Genomic DNA, 8435 nt, shown 5'->3' on the forward strand with positions numbered 1-8435 from the left:
AATTTTTTTTTTTTTTTTTTTTTTTTTTTTTTTTTTGACTAGCACCGGGTGTCCGAGTCTCTTTGAGCCCCGACTAATCCCGGGGGTGCACAGGCCCTCGGCAAGGAGTTTCCCGCAAGTGCACCACGGTTAATTCAGGGTTTCCCCAGTCCGATGGCCCCCAGAAATTGTTTGCACCCAGCGGGTTTCGAACTTGAGACCTTGAAGGGGAGCACCCCAAGGCTCAAGTCAATTGCCACCAGGCCAACCCCTGAGGGTTCCATTCCCCAATAATTAAGAGGCAGATTAGGGAATTTAACCTATAATGGGATTGTTTTCAGGACCTCGTCATTAAAATTGAACTTAGCACTCCATGGTCACATTATTACAGGGTTATTATTGATCGTATGAGGCCTTGACATCCAGTTATCATCCCTATCTTCCACCCTATGAAATTTCATTACACAGTACCCGTCATTGTGATAGAAGATTTTAGGCTTGTTTTCCAAACTCTTCAGGCCTTCAATGAATCTAGAAATTGCTGCGATGGTTGGTTCAGCACCAATAGCATAAAATATCATAGCTGCTTTCCATTATCAGGTTCACGTTCAATTTCCTCCTTACCTAGCTTCCTAATTTTAACTCCATCCTTGATAGTGAGAGGAACGAATCGTAGCTCCATTCCTTTTGATGCCATCTGATTACCCTCGAATAAATTGACCCATGGCTTGTCTATCATTTTGGGTATGTTCATGTTCAATCGCTTTTGCGCACCTACAATAACTGGTTCCTGCTTTGTTGCTCCTCGCACCCCAACGACTACTTGAGACTGGTCCACCGGAGTTTTGGCAGCCTCCGGGTTCTGGGTATCCACGATTTCTGCAGCCTTCCCTTCCAATCCACTAGTCCTAGGGTTTGGGGGCGGGGTATCATTCGCTCTAGAGCCGGAGGAATTAGGGGTTTTCGTAGTGTTGTTCGTCGTCAGTGGCGTGACAGCAGTAGCTAGGTCTGCACTTACCACCGTAGCTGGTGGTTCCTCAGCTGCCTCATCTGGTTGAGTTGGGGATTTTACCTTCAAATTGCTTGCTCTTGCAGTTCCACGCTGACAGTTTTTCTTTTTATTAGAGTTCGATTTGTTAGCATTTCTTCTCGGCCGTCCTTTCGGCATGCTGATGGCAACGAAAGCTTCACCACTAATGGGTCGGTGTAGTTATTATTGGTGTTGTAAGTTTATCGTGTTGATAATGAATTCTTTTTATGGATTTCAAATTAATTATGATATTCTAATATTTGATATTTAAATTTTAAACTATGTAAGAAGAATGAAACACGTCGTACATTTGTCATTCTGATATAAATACTAAATGCGAGTAGCACTTTATTTTCTATAGAGAAAAGATATAAATTGTCCTCTCCAACTTGTTCGCTAAACTCACTTTATCATTGTAATTTTATAGGCGTTTAAGTACCCCTTAAATAACTTTCAAGTGAATTTAATACCTTCTCATAAGATGATATGACAAGCAAAGTGGTTCCACTCTCCACAATCTATGACTATATCAGCTACAGTTGATAATTAATTCCAAACTCCATAGTCGGTCTAATTACGCAGCTCAAATTCGGCCCAAATCCTTTTCCAATTTTAGGATTGATGAATTAAATTCAGCAAGCAAATTATCTGTCGGATGAAATTATATTCAGCAGCAAGAAGATTGGAGTATGGAGTGGACCTGAATCAACAAGACCAACACCGGCAAACTCCAACAGATGCTCAACAACCTCGATAGTGGGGTTTTTCAGCTGGGGTAGTTGATGGGTTGTTTACGTGGTTAGCAGTGGAGGTCAGCGGTCGTTTCTTATGAGGTGGTGGTTCTCTATCACTACTACAATGTTCTTCACTTTGTAAATCCCTATATACTATACACTCAATGAAAAGAAAAATATGGATATTTTGCTGCTTCAACTTGTGGGTTGTGGGGAAGACAATGGCTGAGAGGAAAAGAATTTAGAAAACATAAAACATGACTATTTTGACATGTGGAGGTGCATGTGGAACACATCATACCATAAGAGGGGTTTTGTACTTTTGGAGAGGTATTAAATTCACTTGAAAGTTATTTAAGTGCTAAATTAAATTTTGCGGACAAGTTTGAAGGGAAATTTATGTCTTTTCTCTTTTATGTATTATGTTCCTCTTTATGTGAATCTTGTATAGTTTTTATTAAAAGCCAATTACAATTTTACTAAAAATATATTCAGTAGGAAATAAGAGCAAATTATACTAGTGACTTTTCATCCCATTTGTTTTAATAATCAAGATTTTGCCTTATTTGGTTAAAGAAGGTACCACTTGGTTTGTGCTTTTAGTTTTTTCATCTAATGTTCGATAGTCAAGATGTTGAGTTATTTGTTTTAAAAGATATCTTTTCCTTTTTTAATTTCTCATTATACACCCGCTTTGAAATCTCAACTGAGAAATGATAAGGTTAATTTGGGACTGATCGTGGTTTATTGCCATGTGGACTGAGAAAAAAAAATCTATGTGGACATAAAATGTCATGTCATATATTTTGTTGATCAAATAATTATAGGGTGACTTTTGATAGGGTTAATTTGGGTCTGATCGTGGTTTATTGCCATGTGGACTAAGGAAAAACAAAAATCCATGTGGACATAAAATGTCGCGTCTTATATTTTGTTGGTCATATATTAATAGGGTGACTTTTGAAGTGATATAGATAAAGTTGAGGTGTTACCAAAAATAAAATAAAATAGAAACATGACTTTGGTAGATAATTATCCATAGTCGGCTGACTTAGTATCTCTACTATATAATGTCATATGTATATCACATTAGACACATAAGTGAATTGCTTCTAGTTCTACAATTTGTGATACATGTATGGAGAAGCTATAACAAAGAATAACTGAAAACATAGAGGAAAAAAAAACAAGATTGATCCTTATTGTATCATCAACTGGATTTGCTACCCCGTTCAGAAAGGAATCAATGAATGTTTTGTATAGCTGGTGAAAACAATATCCCGAGATACGCGAGTCAACAGTACAAGCCTCTTCATGTTGGGTATCTTCATAGTAATAAGCAAACATTTCTGGGATGATAACTCTGATCATCAGCATAGGCTGGTTGCAAGTGCAGGGTCAAAATATTGCAGAAATTCCTAAAGACCAAATCTCACGACTAAACTCCAAGATATTTTAAATTCCACAGGTAAAACTTCATAATAGGTTTTTTGATGTTTCGCTTGTTATACATGACATTATAGGACAGTAACCGTCAAAATGGCTTGGCCCATAAGGCCGGCCAAATCCAAACGTCTGAATTGGTGAGGCTAGACGGGCAATTCGCACGAATGCCTCTATTTTGGGGTGGTCTTCAATTTTCTCTCCTCAAATTGTTGTCTTTAATTTTTGCCCTTCGACGCTTTAAGTAACAAAAAAGTGGCCGAAAATATTCCTGATATCGAAAAATAAATTTATGACCTAATTTCGCTTAGAAAATTTGCCTTTTCGGGTAAAGTTACATAGAAAACTATGCCTCGTCTGACATAGTGGCATAGTTATGTAAAAATTAAGTTATCTACAGAACTTATGCAGGAAAAGGTATAGTTTTATGTAACTTTTCCTGAAAAGGCTCAATAAAACTTTGTCTTGCAAAATTAGTTACTACACAACTTATGCCAAATAACTTAATTTCTACAGAACTCTACCGAACAACGCATAGTTTCTATATAACTTTCCCTGAAAGACATAGATTCTATGAAACTTTCCGAAATTATTATTTTTTCGACTCTACTGGGGATCGAACCCAGAATCTCTGGTTTCATAGACCAGCGAATAAGGATACATTGGCACACAAATTTTTATTAAATGAGAAGCAGAGGCAAAAATTAAAGACCAACGATTTGAGGGGAAAAAATTAAAGACCAGTCCATATGAAGGCCAATCCGCGCAAAAAAAAAAGGGGGGGGGGGGGGGGGGGGGTTGAGAGGCTAGACTAGGAATTTTCAACCCATTTTAGACCTAAGGCTATTAAGCCCAGCCCCATTCAGTCCTCCGACCTCATGAGGCTGGGCTGGGCTGGCCCTTGAGGCCAAACATAAATAAAATAATTAATTAACTTTAACATGAAAAATATTCTTCCGTCCGAATTTTTAAGTGTCTTAGTTGATTGGGCACAAAGTTTAAGAACTAAAAATAGGACTTTTGAATTTTGTGGTCCCAAATTAAAAATGTGTAATGTACTAAAATGTCATTTAAATTTTGTGGTTTTATACATGTCATGTAGAATGTTTGAATTGTCAACTTACTAAATATAGAAAGATGCATTCTTTTTGAGACATACCAAAAAGAAAGTAAGACACTTAAATTGGGACGGAGGGAGTATAAAAATAAAATAAGATTAAGGAAAAGTAAAAATATATTTTTCGCGCGTAACAAGGTAGGTTCTTATAGAATTGGATTTTTTTTTCTATTTTAAGACTTCTAACTATTAGCCAGACATGTACTCTTGACTTTAGCGCTCTTATATATTTGACCCTATTAGTGCTTCTTATTTTAAAGTATGGTTGCATAAAACTAATGCAGGGTTGTGTGTATTATTTGGACAAACTGGAAATATATAGTGGCTTGAAAATCATATTCATTAATCAATATCATGATGAATTCAAAAAAGCTATATTCTTTCTTTGCATAAAATTCTGTATTTACCTCAAGCTCCTTTAGTAAAGTTGACGCATCGTAAAATTCTTATATTTACCAAAAATACTAAAGTTCACGCGCTATCAAAATGTTCAATACTGCAGTATAATCAGGAATATTTAGAGAAAAATGTGACGACTTTAGCTTCTCACATGAAATTAAAATTACAAATATAAGTTTTAGCACATTTTGTTATTTAATCTTTAAGAATTTTTTAAAAAAATATATAAATGTAATTCACATCTGACATTTAAAAGTTTTTCTTCCTCCGAAAAAAGTAATTAGCGGACCAATGGAATTATTTGGTTTTTAGCTCACCAAAGATATTTACTGTTCCGTGCAGATCCTTTTACTAGTACTACATCGTATCTTGTGTGATTTTGTTCGAGGCTTTGGTTGATTCGAAACAAGATGAACCAACCACATGTGCTCGTGGTGGCAGATCATGTTTTTTTACTTATGTTTTACTTCGGGTTGCCTCCATGTTTTTCTTTGTATTTTGAGACTCTTTAGATGTTCATTGACAACGTATATTGGGTTATGGTTCGATTTCTTTTTTGTACATTTGACTTACGGTTTGCTTCTGCTGTTATTTAAGATATTTGGAGACTTGTTTATGCCTTAATGATTACATACAAGATGAATGGGCCAATTACTGGGTTCACGTAACGTGTAATAGGTCTTTAAGTGTCGGTGGCGACTCATAAAAATTGATCGTGACAAGAATGTTATAGATTTTATTGTTTACTTGTGTATATAAACCTCTTAACTAATATTCAATAAAGAAAAAACTCGTCGATCAGTACACTGCTTATTTGATGGACTAACTGTTGATTAATGAAATTACAACCCCCATAAATTGGTCCTCCTTTCACTCATTAGGTTTGTCGTATATTTTCTACATGTATTCCATTACTGATGGTAGTGGTAACTTGAAGTTAGGGTAAGGAGATAGGAACTAGTTTCTCAACTAATGCTTCCGCTCACTTTTGTGATAATCTCTTGCGTTTCAGGTATGTTTTCTCTAACGCTTCTCCACAAGATTATCATTTTTAAGATCTTGATTTGTGATTTAATTTATGTATAGCAAGAATATATATGCAAAAGGTATGTTTACACTTCTAGCTAATTTTTCGAAGACTTTAGTACATGAGATTTTTTTGGATGGAGAATTTCCCACATGACTTGTACATGAAACTCACGATTCTTTTGTTTTGATTATGTGCTTTGATCATGCATGAGTAAGAGAGTTGACATTTTGATGAAAAAATAAGTTTTTTTAAAAATTATACAACCCAAAACAACATGTTGCACTCACATAACCATATTTTCAGTTTTTTTTGCGATTTTCAATTTCTTTTCTTGTTCAAAACCAGAAAAAGCACCTCCAAATGACTTCAAATATTTTAGACAACCCCCTTAAACTATTTTCGACAAGTTTTAGAACAACACCTTGCTCCAAATTTCTCACAAAAAAAAAAAAAGATTCAAAATTCAAACTCACTTCTTCAAGGTTGTTCAACAATTATGAATTACCTTTCTAATAGAATTTTCACAACCACGATTTGAGCTCCAACTATAACAACAAATCAAGTTTGTTAACTAACAATCAATAAGACTCGCAATTTTCATATTCAACTTTGAAGATGTGAACTTAAAATTTTCAATAATGGATTGTTTACCCTGAATTTAGGTAATCAATTGAATTTATAAGTGAGGTATAGGATATGTGGATGAACTTTAATCTATTTTGGGTTTATGAGAAATATTCATGGATTTGCGTGCTATAGCATATGTGTGTGAATATATGCGTTAATGAGTTGAACAAAGATACAGGAATGTATGATTAAGCTGATTATATTGGATGAATAAGCATAAAACACCAATGGTCCGGACCAAAAGAGAGAGCTTCAATATATATTATCTATTACAATGTTCTTGATCTCAAAAACGTTAACCCTTAAAAGTAGGGAAATGCCTCTTATTTATTGTTTTGCCTTATGGACATTGCATACAACATAAAGCTCCTTTAGAATAAAGAAAACCCTAAAAGGATAAGGTTGGGTCGTACGGTTTGACACCCGTACGATTAGCAGTACAATGTGGCAGAACGGTCTTGACTCGCGGCAATTTTGTAACTGATCACCCGGACTAACGGCCACGATCAACTCGGCCATGGAGAAACCGGACTAACGGCCACGATCAACTCGGCCATGGAGAAACTGGACCAAACGATTTCCTTCACTTTCTTCTGATCAACCACTTCTAGTGCAATACCTCCAGTCCAAAAGAAAGCCTTCATGCTCGTGCTTGTTTCTTTCTTCCCTCGATTCCCGATCTCACCGGTTTAGCATAAATCTGATTTTTACCGTATACAGATAGTCCCCACACTTTCCGGACCGTAGTTTTACCGGAGTAATGGGAAGCGGATGAGTCACGAAACCGGTGGTTCCATAAGCTCGTTCTTATCTTTTCATTTTGGCGGGAACAGTTGCGTCACGTCCCTCTGCCATCAGCCACGTGTCTCATCCCGAACGACCAACTTTGGAAACCGCCGTAATGCACGTCGTTTCAAATGACTTCTCATTAATTGTGGGGCACGTGGCATCCCCCGGTTGGCTGGCTTCTGTAACCGTTTCAGTCCCCATGCCTATATAAGGCCTTTAACCCTCTCATTTTACCACTTTCACTTCTACTTCTTACTTCTCCACCTCTGATCGTCTTCCTCTTCCATTTTCTTACTTATTTTTTATTGCCAAAACAGATCAACTTTGTCAACTTCTCCATTGTTGTTCTTTGATCGAAAGTGCTATTGCGTTTCTCCTCTCACTTTGCTATTTTGAAAATCTCTCAACTATCTCTTCACTTTTATTATTTTTTGTAACTTGTTCCTTCTCCCTCGTTCGAGTTCACCGAACCTTCTTTTTTTATTATCTAATTCAAATGCCTGCCAACACCGAAACCACCTCCTAGGATGTTCCCTCGGTTTCTTCTCAAGGAACCGAGCCAACATCACAACCCAAAGGAAAAACCATCGTTGAGCCCACTGCTTTGGACATTGTACCATCCAAACCCAAGTATAACAAGGAGTTTGAAGTTGAGAAGCCTCCTCCGGTTGCTGATAAAGGGTTTGATGTAAGGCGGTACCCGTCGTCCATTACCGAGGACAAACTTGATCAAATCTGGGCTGATTGCGAATGGGATAACCGTCCGGTGCAAGTGTTCGCCCCCGGGCCTGACGAATCTATCACCGACCATAGGGAAGGCTTCTTGTACGTTTACACCTATCCCTTTACGCTCAAGCTCGACCCTCCGATCGACCTGGTTATTTTGGATATGTGCCGGACATATAATGTAACCTTGGCCCAGATTGGTCCGATAGTCTGGAGGACCGTGGCATGCCTCCGGCTGTTGGCCAACAACGTAAAGAAGGAGTTTACGATGGCTCACTTCATCTGATTATATTCCCCGAGGTTGTTCCGAGGGGGTGTGATAAAGCTCGCCAAGCGAAGCCGGAACTCGATCTTTTCGAAGATGGATGAAGACAGAGACCGAGATTGGCTAGAGCGATACGTCCAGGTGAGGACCGCGAACATTATTCCGGCCAACTATATGCCCTTTTTGGAGAGGTGGAATAATAATCGTAAGTTTCTCCATTCTTTTAATAGTTACCCTTGAACGCTTTGTCAAATGCTTGCCCTTTCGTATTAACACGATTTGTCCCCTTCTTTATA

Source organism: Lycium barbarum, chromosome 8 (assembly GCF_019175385.1).
Source record: "Lycium barbarum isolate Lr01 chromosome 8, ASM1917538v2, whole genome shotgun sequence".
NCBI lineage: Eukaryota > Viridiplantae > Streptophyta > Magnoliopsida > Solanales > Solanaceae > Lycium > Lycium barbarum.